This window comes from Sarcophilus harrisii, chromosome 3, assembly GCF_902635505.1.
Source record: "Sarcophilus harrisii chromosome 3, mSarHar1.11, whole genome shotgun sequence".
NCBI lineage: Eukaryota > Metazoa > Chordata > Mammalia > Dasyuromorphia > Dasyuridae > Sarcophilus > Sarcophilus harrisii.
Genome location: NC_045428.1, coordinates 107,243,787 through 107,262,579, shown reverse-complemented (window position 1 = coordinate 107,262,579; position 18,793 = coordinate 107,243,787). Strand labels below are relative to the sequence as shown.

General features: G+C 33.3%; 1 pseudogene; it reads left to right on the top strand.

Annotated features, from left to right (window-relative positions):
• The first annotated feature begins 3,235 nt into the window (after nucleotides 1-3,235).
• LOC116422531 lies at nucleotides 3,236-9,816 on the top strand (annotated as a pseudogene).
• Nucleotides 9,817-18,793: the final 8,977 nt, after the last annotated feature.

Here is an 18,793-nt window from a genome sequence, read left to right as displayed (position 1 = left end):
GTGTGTGTGTGTGTGTGTGTGTGTGAGAGAGAGAGAGAGAGAAAGAGAGAGAAAAATCCCTTCCGGCTTACTGTAATCTGCAAATTTAAAAAACATGCCATCTATAGTTTTATCCAGTCACTGATTGCCTTCTCTCCTTCAGGTTCTAGATATAATTTTAAGGATCTTGACTTTCTACAACTGTCACTTCCAACCACTCTCAAGTGATTTCCCTATTGATGATTAATTAGCAAACACTGATTACCTTTTTAGAAAGAATTTACTAAATAATTATAGTATTGCCTCAGTTTCTTCATCTGAAAAAAGATCCAGAAAAAGAAATGACAAACCACTCCAGGAACTTTGTCAAGAAAATCCCAAATGCAGCTATGTGAGTCAGACAAAACTGAAATGACTGAATAATAAGAACAACATAGTATTAAATATATTTATTATATTTCATATAATATATATATTTTTATTTTTATAATATATATATAAAAGGTATACTTGAGGATAGTTGTTACAGAAACATCCCCTCAAGGGACAGGACTCACATGTATAAAAATGTTTGTAGCAGTTCTTTTTGTGGTAGCAACGAATAGGAAAATGAATAAATGAGTAGGTGCCCATCAATTGGACAATGGTTGAATAAGTTGTGGTATATGGAGGTAATGGAATATTATTAAAAATGATGAACAAGATGATTTTAGAAAGGCCTGGAAATATTTACATGAACTGATCTTGAGTGAAATAAACAAAACCATAAAAACATTGTACCTAGTAACAGCAATATTGTGAGATGATCAACTATGATAGACTTGGTTCTAATCAGCCATTCAATGACACAAGACAGTCCCAATAAACATTGGATAGAAAACACTATCCACATCCAGAGAGATAACCATGGAGATTGAATGTAAATCAACACATACTATGTTCACTTTTTTTTTTCCTTATGTTTCTTTGTTCTCATGGTTTTTCCCTTTTGTTCTGCTTTTTCTCTCCCAACATGATTTATATGAAAATATGTAAAACAGAAAGAATTATATTTATACCAATTATAGATCCCTTAACATTATAATAAAGAGCTCCTACTAAGTTGAAAGTGAACTGTTAACAACAATTCATTGCATATATTCTTATATCTAGTTCCAAATCCACTTTATAGGACTATCTACTAATGTAAAATTTCTATCTTTTCCATAAAAGTAGAAGGAGATTTTATTAAAGCATTTGCCAAAATTTGGAAAAGCTATACCTACAGCATTTGGCTTGTCTGCTGGTCTTGTAACTCTGACCAAATAGAGGGGAAAAAAAGTAAACTTAGTCTGGTATGACCTATTCTTAATGAAGCCAGGCTAATTCTTTTTTGGTCAGTATATCATTTTTACATGTTCACTAAGCACCCTTTTGATGAATCATTCTGGGAGTAATCAAAGTCAAGTTGACAGGCCTACTGACTATAGACTTTATTCTCTCTCCTTTTTAAAAAAAAATAAATATATGAATTTACCCTTCTCCATGCCTCGCTTTTCCCATTATCCTAAAATATCAGCATGATAGCTCAAAAATCACATGGGACAGTTATTTCAGCAACCTTTATTTTCATCTTGGGCAACTGACTAGAATTTGTCAAGGGCAATGACATTCTTCTTTTTCTTTACCTTGAGTATTGACTACATTAGCCATTTTTATTCCCTATTTCCAGGACAAAAGTCTACTGTTCTTGGCAGGAAAAAAAAAAAAAAAAAAAACAGAAGCAGATTTAGGAAAAGGGTTAAGAATCCCTAGTGGTGGGCAGAAATCTCCACTTCTAAAACACAGCTTGCATCAATAATTATTATAAATTGTTCTTTAAGAAACATGCAAAACTTCAACTTCTGATTTATTGTTTTTGGAATCATCACAAAAACGTTTGTTTTAAACGTTTGTTTAATTGTATGAACTTATTCATACAATTCCCATTGTGAAAACCTGTTAATCAGCCAATATTGGGAAAATAATTTAATCCAAGAGATTTGAAAAACACAGAATACTTCTGCTTCTTTGGGCTCACTATCAAAATTCAAAAAGGTATAAACTGTAATAAATAGAAAAATGTAACATTATTGTAGTTTTAAGAATATAACATGAGAAAACATTCAAATTGCATCCCTTAACATTGTTCTCCAGCTTCAAAAGCACAGAATGAATATTTTCTATAGGCTTATTTTAATTGATCCTAAATTGTTCAAAAATGTAGAATTTTATTTCTTTCTATTCATTATTGCTATCACCACCACAGTACAGTCAAGCAAACAACTCTTCATTTTTTCTCTTCATTGAAATAATATTTTAAAATCTATAGTACATGTCAAACACCCCTGCTCTTGCTTCTTCTCTGTCATCAACTCTAGAAGGAAGAAATCACTACACCTAAAGGTTCCAATTATTTCCAGTCCAGAAAACAATTCTTCCCTGTTGGTGTTCTACTATTCAAGGGAAGTAACTGTTATTTGTTCTGTTTCTCTCAGAGAAAGAACTTCAAAATATGTCTGGATATTTATAGCATGACATAGGACAAAGCTTGTGATATGCTCCTTAAACTGCTCATTCATTCCTTCATTCTATCCAGGTGATTCAAACAAATGGTTGAATTAAAAAAAAACAAACAAACACAAGAGTTTACTACATTCTTTACACATAACTAAGCACTGAGGATGCAAATTAAAGAGAATAAAGATAGAGGAGGAGGAGGAGGAGATAGAGGAGGAGGAGAGGAGATAAAAGGAGGAGGAGAAGGAGATAAAGGAGGAGGAGGAGGAGGAAGAGAAGGAGATAAAGGAGGAGGAGGAGGAGATAAAGGAAGAGGAGGAGGGAGGAGGAGGAGGAGAAGGAGGAGGAGGAGGAGGAGGAGAAGGAGGAGGAGAAGGAGGAGAAGAAGAAGGAGGAGGAGACGGAGGAGGAGGAGGAGGAGGAGAAGGAGGAGGAGGAGGAGGAGGAGGAGGAGGAGGAGGAGGAGAAGAAGAAGAAGAAGAAGAAGAAGAAGAAGAAGAAGAAGAAGAAGAAGAAGAAGAAGAAGAAGAAGAAGAAGGAGAAGAAGGAGAAGAAGGAGAAGAAGGAGAAGAAGGAGAAGAAGGAGAAGAAGGAGAAGAAGGAGAAGAAGGAGAAGAAGGAGAAGAAGGAAGAAGAGGAAGAAGAAGACAGAGGAGGAGGAGGAGAAGGAGGAGGAAGAGAAGAGAACACAGGTGGCATTGAGCAAAATACCTGGTTGATGTTAGGATGGGCTGGGAAGAAGAAAAAGATCCAGGATTTAGGCTCAGCTAAATATAGTGGACTAGATAACATAGCACTCCTTGACCAACCTAGACACCTGGACCAAGGTAGGAGAAGAAACAGTGGGTGAGTAAATTCCAGAAACAATTTTTTCCCTTTCTCTCTCAAACATCACTCAAATATTTTCTGCCATTCTATCCTATAGTTTTTGGAACTCATCAAGTGAATGTTCTTTTTATATACAATTCTGCTTCTCCCTTTTCATGTAAATTTTTTTGGATAGACTATTTCAATATAGTCATATTCAAATCATTGATTAAGTCTCATTGATATTCTTGAAGTTAAATGTAGGATTTCTAATTCATCTTCCTTTTTTTTTTTTTTTTTTTTTTTTTGGTACCTGTACCTAGTACATTTTTACAAAAACATGTGAAGTAATGGATTTTTACTAGAAGCCAAGGGGGCTTTTCTATCTTGTATATTTTTTCAGGGCATTTCTGTTGGTATTATTTCTATATAGTAATAATATAATATATAGCTTAATGGATTATATATGGTCAAGTTTTTTTCTCTTCTTGCCATTTCTCTTTAAAGGTTTTGGATTAAGTTTGCAATATATAAGATACAGATATGGATATACAGACACATACCCACACATATACACATACATGTATCTTATTAGTCTTTCTTAAGTCTCCATTGCTTTTGGTTCAAGGAAACTGCCACAACCAAGACTATGGTCCCAAAATCTAAATTCCATCTTCAAACATCACCTTATTAGCTATTTGCTTTCCAGACCTTTTTTTTCTTCTTCATTATTTACCTTCAATGGATAAAATAATTAAAATTCCACATATTCTCCATGTGGTCTAAATTTTTTTTACTAAAATGTTATTAATTGAGATGTTCTCTAAGTTATTTCAAATAATATTATTTGTGACCACCTGAAACACCAGAAGGAGTAGTAGTCATATATTCTGATAAGTCTGGTGGCATTCTCTGTCCTGTCTTGGATGAATTACAAGCACACATTATTTCTCACTGGACAGAACTTACAATTTATCTTGCCTTGGACAAAAAGTAGGTGTTTCCTACTTGGACTATAAGGTTTTTTAGAAAGAACTGATAAAACACATACACACATACTTCCATACATATGGGTGTTCTGTTCCTTCTGTATATAGCATCCTTCTAGTCTTCAGTCTTTTGATATACAAATTCAAAATTTCTGGTGTTTTCTTTATTTAGATATTTTTCTGACCTTCCCTCCCCTTCACGATAAAGTGTCTCTTCCTTTAAAAAAAAAAAAACTTTATTCAGTGTAGTTTGATTAAGTTATATATATATATATATATATATATACACACTACACACAAAGAGAGACACATATATGTGTGCATGTGTATATAAACAGGGAGAGACTTTACACACACACACACACACACACACACACACACACACAAAGTAAAACTAAAAGACTACTCAAAGTCTCCCAGTTTCCCTCAAAGACCACATGAAACCAAACCTCTGAACAGAGTCTGACAAAGTGAAACCATTCTCCAGCTCAAGGAAGAGTGGAAAAGCTTCAAGAAAGGACAGTCTCACTGAAGTGAAAAGGGTGTTCAGCCCCGGTCAGATAGTCTCTGGGAAAGCAGATGAGAGGGTCTTAATCATAACAAATCAGGACCCTCAGTCCTGGCTCAGTAGAGGAGCACAGCAAGGGGGCAGATTCCAGCCCTAGCTCAGAAGTCAAACTCTGGGGAACCAGACTATTTTCCTGAAAAGATCAGCCAAAAGCACTCCATGCAAACACAAGGAGCCCCTGTCCTGAAAGCCAAGGCTAGTCAGCTTAAGACAGTCCCTTTTTACTCCAGGAGCAGAACTCAATCACAAAAGTAAAAAAGAAGAAGGAGGAGGAGGAGGAAGAGGAGGAGCAGGAGGAGAAGAGAACACAGGTGAAGAAATAACAAAAGAAAAAGAAAGAAAATGAGTAAGAAACAGAAAAAATATCTCAATGATAGAAAGCTAGTATGGTGACAGTGAAGACCAAGACACAAACTCAGATGAGGGCAGATAAGTATCCAAATAAGAAATGTCAAAGAGTGATATGAATTGTTCTCTGCCCAAAGAAGCTTCTTGGAAGTACTCATAAAAGACTTTAAAATGCAAATAAGAGAAGTAGAAGAAAAAATGAGAAAGGAAATGAAAGGTATGCATGAGAGAATAAACAACTTGGAAAAGGAAGGAAAAACAAATTATCTGAAGAATACAACTCCTTAACATGTAGAATTAACCAAATAGGGAAAAAAAAAAGATATACAAAAGCTAAATAAAGAAAATCAGATATTAAAAACTAGAACAGGGCAAATGGAAGCTAATGACTCTGTGAGACAGCATAAATCAGTCAAACAAACTAAGAAGAATGAAAAAATGGAAGAAAATGTGAAGTAACTCAGTGGAAAAACAGCTGGCATATAAAACAGATGCAAAAGAGACCATTTAAAAATCATTGGCCTGCCAGAATGTTAGGAGAAAAAAAAAAGCCTGCACAGCATTCTTCAAGAGATCATTAAGGAAAATTGTCTCAACATTCTAGATACAGAGCGGAAAATATTCATTGAAAGAATCCATCAAACACCTCTAGAAAGAGATCTCATAAGGAGCATTGCTCTGAAAATCCCGAACTACATTATCAAATTAAAAACACTGCAACCTGCCAGACAAACAATTCAAATATCAAAGAGCAACAGTCAGGATTACCCAGAATTTGGCAGCTTCTACAATAAAGGATCAGAGGATCTGGAATACCATATTCCACAAGGGAAAGACATGGTAACAACCAAGAATTCACTAATCAGCAAGATTCAGCATCATCTTTCAGGGGAGATGATGGAGCTTCAGGGAAGCAAGAGACTTTCAATCATTTCTATTGAAAAAAAAAAACAGAATTAAACAGAAAATTTAGTCTATAAACACAGTCTCAAGAGGAGCATAAAAAGGTAAATAGGGAAATATATATAATATATATATTTATGCAGTTTAAAAATTAAACAGTTGATATATCTAGATGGGCAAAAGATATCTCTAAATCTTGATAACTGTATCTGTCACTGGGGCAGAGGGAAGGGAGTATCACATGAAATGAGGGTGTGATTCTGAATGAAATCTGATGCAATTACATCAAAGAAAAAACATTAAAGGGGGAACAGCTAGGTGGCGCAGTGGATAGAGCATCAGCCCTGAAGTCAGGAGCACCCCAGTTCAAATCTGGTATCAGACATTTCCTATAATAATAGAAGAAATTATATTAATGAGTGTCCATTTTTTCTTTACTTAATTGAAAGAAAGAATACTATTGAACTAATTAATAAAACTAAGAGTTGGTTTTATAGAAAAACCAATCAAATAAATAACGATATAGATAAACATTTGATTAATGTGATCAGAAAAAGAAAAGAAAAAAAAAACAAATCATCAACATCAATAATGAAAATTTCTCATCAATAACAAAGAAATTAAATCAATATTTAGGAGCTATTTTGCCCATTGTATGACAGCAAGTCTGACAATCTAACTGGAAGGGATGAATATTTACAAAAGTATAAATTGCCCAGGTTCACAGAAGAGAAAATAAATTAATTAAATAGTCTCATTTTAGAAAATGAAATTGAGCAAGTCATTAAGGAAATGCATAATAAAAATTCTCCAGGGTCAGATGACTTCACAAGTGAATTCTACCAAACACTTGAAGAACAATTAATTCCAATACTAGTAAACAATTTGGAAAAATTGGTAAATAAAGAGTACTGTCAAATTCTATCTATGACACATATGACACTGATAGCTAAGTCAAGAAGAGGCAAAACAGAAAAAGAAAATTACAGACTAATCTCCATAATAAATATAGATGCAAAAATTATAAATAAAATATTAGTAATGAGATTACAGCAAATTTTCAGTAAAAGCACACACTATGACCAAGTAGGATTTCTACCATGAATGTAGGGTTGGTTCAAGATCAGGACAATTGTCATAATCTTATCAATAACAAACCCAACAGAAATCATATGATAATTTCAATAGATGCAGAAATATGTTTTGACAAAATACAGCAGCCATTTCTGTTGAAAACACTAGAGAGCATAGGAATAAAGGAAGCTTTCTTTAAAATAATAAGCAGTAAATATCTGAAACCAAAAGCAAGCATTATTTGTGATGGGAAGAAATTGAATACATTTCCAATAAGATCAGGGGTGAAACAAGGATACCCATTATCACCAGTATTATTCAATATTGTACTAAAAATGTTGGCTTTAGCAATAAGAAAAAAAAAATTAAAGGAATAGACAATGAGGAAATAAAACTTTCACTTTTTATAGATGATAATACTTAGAGAATCATAGAAATCATAGAAAATCATTCAAAAACTACTTGAAACTACTAATAGCTTTAGCAAAGTTGCAGGCTACAAAATAAACCCACACAAATCATCAACATTTCTATATATTACTGACAAAGCCCAGCAGAAAGAGATAGAAAGAGAAATTTCATTTAAAATTACTGTAGCCAAAATGAAATACTTAGGGTCTACTTGCCAAGACAAACCCCCAAACTACATAAAATAATTACAAAATGTTTCTCACACAAATAAAGTCAGATCTAAACAACTGGAAAAATATCAGTTACTCATGGGTAAGCCAAGATAATGTAATAAAACAACAATTCTGCCTAAATTGATCTACTTGTCCAGTTCCATATCAATCAAAGTACTGAAAATATTTTATGGAACTAGGAAAAAAAACAAAATTAATCTGGAATAACAAAAGTCAAGAATATCAAAGGAATTAATGAAAAAAAAAATACAACGGATGGTGGTTTAGCAGTTCCAAATCTAAAACTATATTATAAAGTAGCAGTCACCAAAATAATTGTTACTGGCTAAGAAATAGAGTGGTGGATCAATGGAATGGATTAGATACACATGACACAATAATCAAGGCCTATAGCAATCTAGTAGCTAATGTACCCCCAAACTCAATCTTTTGAAATAAAGACTCACTATTTGGAAAAAATTTCTGTGAAAACTAGAAAATGATATGTTAGAAACTCAGTATAGACCTACATCTCATAGTCCATACCAAAATAAGGTCAAAGGGACAGCTAGCTAGCACATTGGATAGAGCATTGGCCCTGAAGTCAGGAGGACTGGAGTTTAAATCTGGTCTCACACCTACTTCCTAACTGTGTGATGGTGGGCAAGTCACTTAATCCCAATTGCCTCAGCAAAAAACAAATAAAATAAAAGTCAAAATGGGTACATGATTTGAGTATAAAGGATGATACCATAAACAAATTAGGAGAACAAGGAATATACTTATCAGAACTTTGTAGAAGGGAGCAATTGATGCCTAAAGCAGAACTAGAGAACATTATATAAGGCAAATTGGACCATTTTGATTATAATAAATTAAAACAAACACAAACAAACCCAACAGAAACAAGATTAAAAGAGAAGTACAATGCTAGGAAAAAATTTTATGGCCAGTGTTTCTGATAAAGGCTTTTTTTTGTTTATTAAATATAATAATTTTATTTATTTAAAAATTCTAAAATCTCAACCCCAAATTACTTTAAATAAAATTATAACAATATAGTCCCTTACTTTGAAAATGAAAACTTTTTAACCAAGAATATTTTTTCTTTTTTTTTTTAATTGTAGCTTTTTATTGACAGAACATATTCATGGGTAATTTTTCATTGCACTCACTTCTGTTCCAACTTTTCCCTTCCCTCCCTCCATCCCCTCCCCTTGATGGCAGGCAGTTTCATACATGTTAAACATGTTAAAGTATACGATGTGAAAGAGCTTGTCCTGGACAACTGTAGGTCATATGATGGTGAAATTGAAGGCCTCACAGATGAATTTAAAGAACTGGAGTTCTTAAGTACAATCAATGTAGGCCTTTCCTCAGTTGCAAACTTACCAACGTTAAATAAACTTAAGAATCCTGAACTAAAGTGATAACAGAATCTCCAGAGGATTTGGAAGTATTGGCAGAAAAGTGCCTGAAACTCACACATCTAAATCTAAGCAGAAGCAAATTTAAAAACCTCAGTACAATAAACCGACTGAAAAAGTTAGAAAACCTCAAAAGCTTAGATCTTTTTAATTGTGAGGTAACTAACTTGAATGACTACAGAGAAAATGTATTCAAACTCCTCCCCCAACTCACATACCTTGATGGCTATGACCGGGATGAGAGGGCGGCCCCCTGACTGGTACACTGAGGACTATGTAGAGGGACTGGAAGATGATGAGGAAGATGAGGATGAGGAGGCGTATGATGAAGATGCCCAAGTAGTGGAGGATGAAGAAGATGATGATGGGGAAGAGGAAGGAGAAGAGGAAGATGTCAGTGCAGAAGAAGAGGAGGATGAGGAAGGTTATAATGATGGGGAAGTAGATGATGAAGAAGATGAAGAAGAAGTTGGTGGAGAAGAAAAGGGACAAAAGAGAAAACGAGAACCCAAAGACGGGAGAGATAAAGATAACTAAATGGAATAACCTATTTTGAAAAATTCCTATTGTAATTTGACTGTTTTTACCCCAATCATCTGTGTACAGATTCATACAGTTCTCTTGTTGCACAAGAAAAATCGAATTCAGAAGGTAAAAATAATCTGGGAAGAAAAACAAAAACACAAGCAGTCCACATTCAATTCCCAGTGTTCTTTCCCTGGCTGTAGCTGATTCTGTCTATCATTAATCAATTGGAACTGAATTGGATCTTCTCATTATTGAAGATATCCACTTCCATCAGAATATATCCTCATATATTATTGTTATTGAAGTATATAATGATCTCCTGGTTCTGCTCATTTCACTCAGCATCAATTCATGTAAATTTCGCCAATCCTCTCTGTATTCATCCTGCTGGTCATTTCTTACAGAACAATAATATGCCATAACATTCATATACCACAATTTACCCAACCATTCTCCAATTGATGGGCATCCATTCAATTTCCAATTACTAGCCACTACAAAAAGAGCTGCACAAACATTCTATACAGGTCCCTTTCCCTTCTTTATGATCTCTTTGGGATATAACCCCAGCACAAAAACTGCTGGATAAAAGGGTATGCACAGTTTGATAACTTTTTGAGCATAGTTCCAAATTGCTTTCCAGATGGTTGGATCTGTTCACAACTCCACCAACAATGCATCAGTGTCCCAGTTTTCCCACACCCTCTCCAACATTCATCATTATCTTTTCCTGTCATTTTTTTAGCCAATCTGATAAATGTATAGTGGTATCTCAGAGTTGTCTTAATTCGCATTTCTCTGATCAATAGTGATTTGGAACACTCTTTCATATGAGTGGTAATAGTTTTAATTTCATCATCTGAAAATTGCCTGTTCATATCCTTTGACCATTTATCAATTGGAAAATGGCTTGATTTCTTATAAATTAGAGTCATTCTCTATATATTTTGGAAATGAGGTCTTTATCAGAACCTTTAACTGTAAAAATGTTTTCCCAGTTTGTTGCATCCCTTCTAATCTTGTTTGCTTCTAATCTTGTTTGCATTAGTTTGTTTGTACAAAAGCTTTTAAATTTGATATAATCAAAATTTTTTATTTTGTGATCAATAATGATCTCTAGTTCTTTGGTCATAAATTCCATCCTTCTCTATAAGTCTGAGAAGTAAACTATCCTATGTTCTTCTAATTTATTTATAATCTCGTTCCTTATGCCTAAATCATGAACCCATTCGGATTTTATCTTGGTGTATGGTATTAAGTGTGGGTCCATGCCTAGCTTCTAAGGCCTCATTTTTAAAATACATAAAGAACTGTGTTAAAATGATAAGATTTCATATCATTGCCCAATTGATAAGTGGTTAAAGGATATAAATTTCATCAGATGATGAAATTAAACCCATCTATAGGTATATGAAAAATTGCTCTAAATCACTATTGATTAAATAAGTGCAAATTAAAACAACTCTCTGAAGCACCACCTCACAGTGGCTAAAGTGATAGGAAAAGATAATGATAAATGTCTGGGGGCTTATGGAAAAACTGCAACCTCAATGCATTGTGGTTGGAGTTGTGAAATGGTCCAACCATTCTGGAGAGCAATTTGGAACTATGCCTAGAAGGCTATAAAACTGTGCATACCTTTTGATCCAACAGTGCCATTACTGAGTCTAGTTCCCAAGAAAATCATAAAAGACGAAAAAAAACCCATATGTGCAACAAAAAAAAAATATTTGTAGCAGCTCTTTTGGAAAATGAGTAAATGCCTACCAACTGGGGAATGGCTGAACAAGTTCTGTTATATGAAGATAATGGACTATTATTTTTCTATAAAAATGATGAACTAGCTGATTTTAGAAAGGCTTGGAAAGATTTACATGAAAAGATGATGAGCGAAACAAGCAGAACCAATAATGCACAGTGCACAATAACAACAAGACTGTGGAATGATCAACTATGAAAGACTTGCTTCTTCTCAGTGGTTCTTTCTGTCTCTCTCTGTCCCTCTATCTCTCAGAACTTATTTGGAATGTCAAGAAGTGTTCCTTGAACTTCCTCATCCTCCCCGCTCAGAAAAGAGACCGCTCATACTTTGAATATAGATAACTATCACTTGGCCATTCAAGAAATACACATGATGAACACTGTATTCTCAATTCTTCTTTATTATTTATTTACTCACTAAAAATTTTTCTTCTCACTATTCTAACTAGTATGAGATCCTCCTCAATACCTGTCCTTCAAACATCTTTAGCATCCTTATACCTATGCATCATTATTTCACCTTTTAATACATTGAAGGTCACAATAAATTACTTTTTTTTCACTCTAATTTTTCACATTGGTTTAGTCTGTTTTTCTTATATTTTCTTATCCTTTCCTTTTCCTTACTAACACTTCTACTCTTCTTCATCTTTCATTTTGAGATCTTCTTTTTTCCTTTTTCACCTTTAATAACTCTCCAGTATTTGCTCAAGGTTTTTCAAATTTGCTTTCCCAAATTCAATCTCAAGTATTCTTTGAAAATCCAACATCCTCCACACTTTCACAATTTCTTTATTTTTTTCATCTCAGACTCTTCTATATCTAACTCCTTCTCTTACATAATCTTTTCTTTATAAACTAGAAGCAGCATCATTGGCCCTGTCATTGACTCTGTAAAATGAAATGTGTGGATCATGCCTGCTGAAGTCACTTCTAGATCTAATGGTGTTAGGTAATTTCAGAATCATCATTTATTATCTGTGTTACCATGAACAACTCACAACTTTCAACAACATCCTCATCTGCAGAACAGGAACAATAGCTCTTCTCAGAGAGAAGCCCTCAAAGTATAATATCTTTAAAATGTAATATATATTTGTGTACATATATATAAAGTATAATAATATATAAGATGTTATCTATGCAAAGACAAGTTGTTAGTATTCAAAATGCTATAAATGGATGAATGAGTGAATTAAATCAGAATTCAAATGCAATATTTGTCTTTAAATACCTGAAATGATCTTACCTTAAAAAGTTTTAACCTTATGGATAAAAACCACTGTTTTTATAGATATTTTGGTCTTATACTTTTTTTCATTTGTTATCATATTTTCCTATATCATATAGAGAGATAGATAGATAGATATAGATATAGCTATAATTAGCCTTTATCTCTAGCCTTCAAACTAGTTGTTCGTTTGGAACAATTTAATCTGTGCAACTGTGGACATGTGAACTCTTTGTATGCACAAAGATGTTCTTTTACTCTACCATTGCTTATTTTGACTTATAAATTTTGATAAATTGAACTGTAATTTTCAGAGATTATACATTCATTTTCCTCAGCACTTATGTTGGATAGTAGGATTTTTCTTTAAAGAGAAATTTTCTTTTTTGGCATGACTGCTTACTTCTTGCGGTGTACTTTTAAAGAAATGTCATGTAGAGATGTCTCCAGGTAACCTTAAAGCCAATGCTTTTTACCACAACTTTATTTTGTAAAGTGCTTTTTTTGAGGCAAAGCCATCTCAATGCACTGTCAAAATTGGAAACAAAACAAAAGTCACACAGGAAGGAAAATCAATGATATTTCAAATAATCCAAGATTAAGTTAAATCAAACAAGATTTAAGCTTAGTCTCTAAAGCTGGTTAGTAGTTGGCTTCCCTGATAAGTACCCAATAAAAAGACTATGCAAGAGACTTAGATTGTCAGAGAACCTATACTCTAAATAATGATTTATTGAGTATCAGACTGAAAAGTTAAAACTAGATCACAAAGTTTCAAGCTTCAAATGAAACTGAAGTAACTAATATTTGATTTTAGAACATTACAAATTTTAAATATTTTTTAATTTAAGGTAAGCAACTTGTTGAAGCAGAATGGTAAAGCAGATAGAGGGCCAATTTCTAAGTAGGTAGCGTGAACTTTCAGTACTGGACTAAAACAACTGAATATCTGATTCAGGGGAAATCCCTTATCTACTTAATGACCTTGTCAATGTTCTGCATAAATTGTAGAACAATAATAAAGTACCTTTGGGCTTTTAGTCTTGTAATGGAAATTAGAAGACTTTGGTCCAAGATCTGGCACTGCTACTAACCAGGTATGGAATTTTGGAAAAGATATTTTATCTTTCTAGACCACAAATTTTTTTATCTGAAAACAGAGGCATATGGGCTAGGTTAGCTCTTTGGTTTTTACATCTAAAAATTCTACTTATCATTTAGAATGGCAACAAACTCTGTGTTGTTTAAAAAGACAATATTAAACTGCATCCACTAAAAACTGAAAAGGAAAATATTTCCAGATATTGTACAGTTGTCCAATTATAGATTATTCTGATATTATTCATACCAATTTATTAACAAGATAATTCTGAAGTTATAAATTTCTTCAATTTTCTCATTAGATTATTTTTTTCTTCTCAATAGACCAGTCCTTTTAGGATTTTATTCAACAAATTTTATTTTACTCTACATAGGGTATTTTTTTTCAAGTCCTTCTGTCAAAGAGAAGTGCTTTTTTCTAACTAATTTCATATTCAGAATATGTATTGAATGAATTAGATATAGAAGTAGAACATATTTAGAGTGATTTTCATAAAGCTTTAAAAAGACACAATTTATTATTAAAATACAACCTCATTAAAATAAGTTCTTAATTCCAAAAAATGGGGGAAAAACTATGATTAATAATAGTAATTATCACTATTTTTTTAATGGAAGAAGGGAGTGTAGTTTCAGTATCGTGGGAAAGTCCCAACATGAAGATGCTTTCAAATGATAGAAATTGGAAAAATTGATAAAACATAATCTTAGAACAATGGAGTCAAACTTAAATAGAAATTTGTGCCATTAATTTCTAATCCCTATGAGTGCATATTAATATTTGACATATGCATTACTTATATTTTATTATATTTCAATCATTCATATATCAGGCAGATTTGTCAATGAAAATTACTACTTTACTCTTTATTTGGATTTCATATTTGTAAAATACTTTCCTCATTACATCAGTATGATAGTGCAAAATATCCTTATTTCATAAATGGAAAAAATTGAATCTCAAAAAAAAAATTATGACTTACACAGGGAGTCTTAGTAAGTGAACCTATACCTATTTAACTCTAGATCTCATGTTCCATTTACCATATTATGTAGCCATTGATATTTTGAACATTAATATTTTCTTTCCGAAAATATAGCAAGTATCAAAAATATTGTAAAGCTAAAAGTGTGCTTCATGAAAGGGATTTGAATGTAAATTAGTTCCTATATGCTTGCATCAAACTTCATTAGAAGAGAAACTCTATGAAGGCATGGGCTGGTTTTGCTTTTCTTTTGTATCTCCAGCCCTTAGAAAAATATTTGGCATGAAGCAAGTATATAATCAATATTTATAATCAAATAAATATGATTTGAATCTTTCCTCCTAGAACTTGCCTTTGAGAAACACATGTTGACTTTAAGCATTGCATAATACCCATTTGTTGTGTTAAAATGTATGTTATTACTATGTTTTAATGGAAAAATTGTTTTAAAAAATATTTCGATAAACTTCATTTCAACGTGATTGGATTCCTTTGTAATCTTATGTGATTATATTTTGTGCATTAAAAAAAAATGTTCTAAGAAGAGAAACTTGGCCTTTACCAGACTGCCAAAAAAGTGCATGATGAAATAGAAAGAAAGAAAATGTTAGGAACACTAAATTTTAGTGGATTGGTCCTTATTCTTCTTGGCCCCATTACAGCCTTTTACACTGCTGATCAGTGTTTTCTTCTCCCTGAAACTTACTTCTCTCATTCCATCCTCTTTCTCCTCTTATCTATCAGATACCTTCTTCTCACTTTCCTTTATCTGGATGTCCTCTAACCATTAGTCTTCCACACAGTTCTGTCATAAGTCCTTTTTTCTTCCTCTTCCATTACTATTTCAGTTGATGATCTCAACTTTCATGGACTTAATTATTATCTTTATCTTGATGATTATAAGACAGCAAACTGCATAGTGGATAGGGCTGAGCCTAAAGTCAGAAAGGCTCATTTTCCCAAGTTCAAATTGGGCCTTAGACTAAACCTAGTTTTGTGACCTTGGACAAGTCACTTAACCCTGTCTATCTCAATTTACTCATCAGTACATTGAGCTGGAGAAGAAAATGGTAAACCACTCCAGTATCTTTGCCAAGAAATACTGGGGTTATAAAAGGATGTAAAGGACTAAAACAACTCAACAATTACAACAATGATAGCAACATGCTGATGATTCTTTTTTTTTCCACTTCAAGAAAGTATATATAATAATAGGAGATATTGCATACATGAGTTTACATTTATTCTTTGCTTCATTGTAGTTTATTATTTTATTCTCTATTATTCCTTTTTAATTGTATTCTTCTTTTTACTTTTTATTCCCTCCCTCACTTTCCCCAAGCAAGCTACAGTACATCTGTACTTAAGTACAAATAATATTCTTATATAAGTATATATTCACACCCCTATATAACCTCCCAGACATATTCTATATATACACATACATACATCGCCATGAATACATACATGGATATACACACATGTACACATTCATTTACACATGTAGACATGCATCTAAAACAGTATTGATATGGTTAACATAAAATGTAGATTTCTCTCTTAGTTGAATCTTTAAGTTTTACTTTGAGATCAATGATTACTAGCCCTACTTTTTTTTTTTCTAATAAATTCTACTCCTGATCATTATTATTGTGTTTGTGCTTATCTCTCATTTCCTATCTCTGCTAACTCTTCTACTTTAGTTCTACTCCTTAACTTATCTGGCTATTACTAAACCTCCCCCATCTTTTCCCTCCACTTTATCCTGCTTCCATCACTCTTCAATGCTTATCTCCCTCTCATTAATCTAAAAACCCTTTTGTTGTACCCCACCTTATCCTTTGTCACCATTTCCCTTCCTCCTTGTCCCTTTCCCATTAATCTATACAATCACCCTTCTATATACCACTTTATTCTATTCCCCCCTTATTTCTTTATACATTTTGGGGGGGTGCTATATCCTTCAAGGGATTTGTATATGGGGAGTATGTGGGTGTGGGTGTGGGTGTAGTTTCCCTACATAACTCATTCCTGATGTGAGGAATAGGTTTTCAGAACTACCAGCTCTCCTCCCCTATCTAATGCCTCTGTGTAGATTCTTCCTCTGCACTTCATTCGTGTAACATAATTACTATTTTTATCTTTTTCTAGACCTATTTTTCCTTTTTTTTTTTTCCTTTTTAGAGTCAGATCATACTGAGCTCTGCCCCAATCTTTCTTTTGAATTACCCAATTACTGATGTCAGTCTTAAACATATGGGTTACATTTCCAAGTATAAAACATAAACAGTACATCCTTGTCGAATCCCTTTAAATTAATCTTTAATGTTGGTTATTTTATGTTAACTTTTCTATTGGGTTTAGTTTTAATTGAGACAAAATCCTGAAAATCTGCAAGTTCTTTGAATGTCCCTTTCTTTTTCATTCAATATTATCCTTAATTTTCTGAAATATGATATTTTTGGTTTCAGGCCTACTTTCATGGTGATGTTTCATGGTAAAATTCATCTACATGCTCTAATTTCTCTACTGAATCCCAATCTCATATCTCCAAATAACTTTCAAATATCTCAAACTTGATATTTTGTGATCAAATTAAACTCAACATATCCAAAATTAAAATCTTTACCTTTCTCCCAAAACTCTTCCCTCTTTCTAACTTCCAGTCTCTCAGGCCCACAACCTAGTAGTCATCTTTCACTACTCACTATCACTCATTCTCCATATCCAATCTGTTGCAGAAGCCTGCAGATTTCACATTTTCAATATCTCTCAAATGTGCCCCCTTTTCTTCTTTGATACTACACTTACCCCAGTGAAGTCCCTAATTGTCTCATTACTGGACAAATGTTCCTGTGGGCTGGTGTGTCCACCTACTCTGATTTTCTTCCTACTGCAATCCATCCTTCATTCAGCAACTAAAATGACCACCTCCCTTTTCCTCCCCCTCTTCTCTTCTCCTCTCCCTTCTTTCTCCCTCTCCCTCCTTCTCTCTCTTTCTATGTGTAGGAAGCTACACATACAACACACACAAACACACCCCACTCACTAAAATCTAATAACTCTTATTGCCCTCAGGATCAAAAACAAAATACTCCATTTGACATTCAAAACCCTTCTTAACCTAGCCCCCTCCTACTTCTCCAGTCTTTTTATATGGTAATTCCTGCAACTATATTCTCAATCCAGCAACACTAGTGCCCTTGCTATTCATTGAAAAAGATACTCCATTTTTTTCCCAGTATGGAAATTTTCTCTGGCTGTGTCACATGAATGAAATGCTCTCCCTTTTCATCTCTGCCACCTGGTTTCCATGGCTTTCTTCAACTTCAAGTAAAATTTAAACTATTCAGGAAGCCTTTCCCAACCTCTCAATTCTACTGCCTTCTCTTTCTTAAATAATTCCTGTATTTCCTGTAGTAGATTGCTTGTAAATATTTATTTGCTTGTTGTCTTCTCCATTAGATGTGGGCTCCTTGAGAACAGGGACTTTCTTTTCCTTATTTTTCTATTTCTAGCACTTAGCACAGGACCTGGCACAGGTACTTGAAAGTACCTAATCAATTAATCAACTTTTATTAAACATTACTACATGCAAGAAATATGTATTGACTAGCTGGATAAAATGCTAACCTTATAATCAGGAAGATTCAGATTCAAGTCCTGATTTTCATTTACTCTAGCTACATATCTCGGACACCTTATTTGATTTTCAGTGTCCCCAGAAAGAAGTTTTTAATGCACACAGCTGGAAAGATTTTTCATAAAAGAAACTATCTACAGCAATGAAATTACAGTTCCAGCAGAAGACATAATAAAGAGGAGTAGTATCCTTTAGAAGTTCAGTAATAGATGAGTATTATGTGACCCAAATTTTTTTTCTGTGTCATTCTTGCTTCTAATTCCTCTAACACCTAGGAGATAATAATG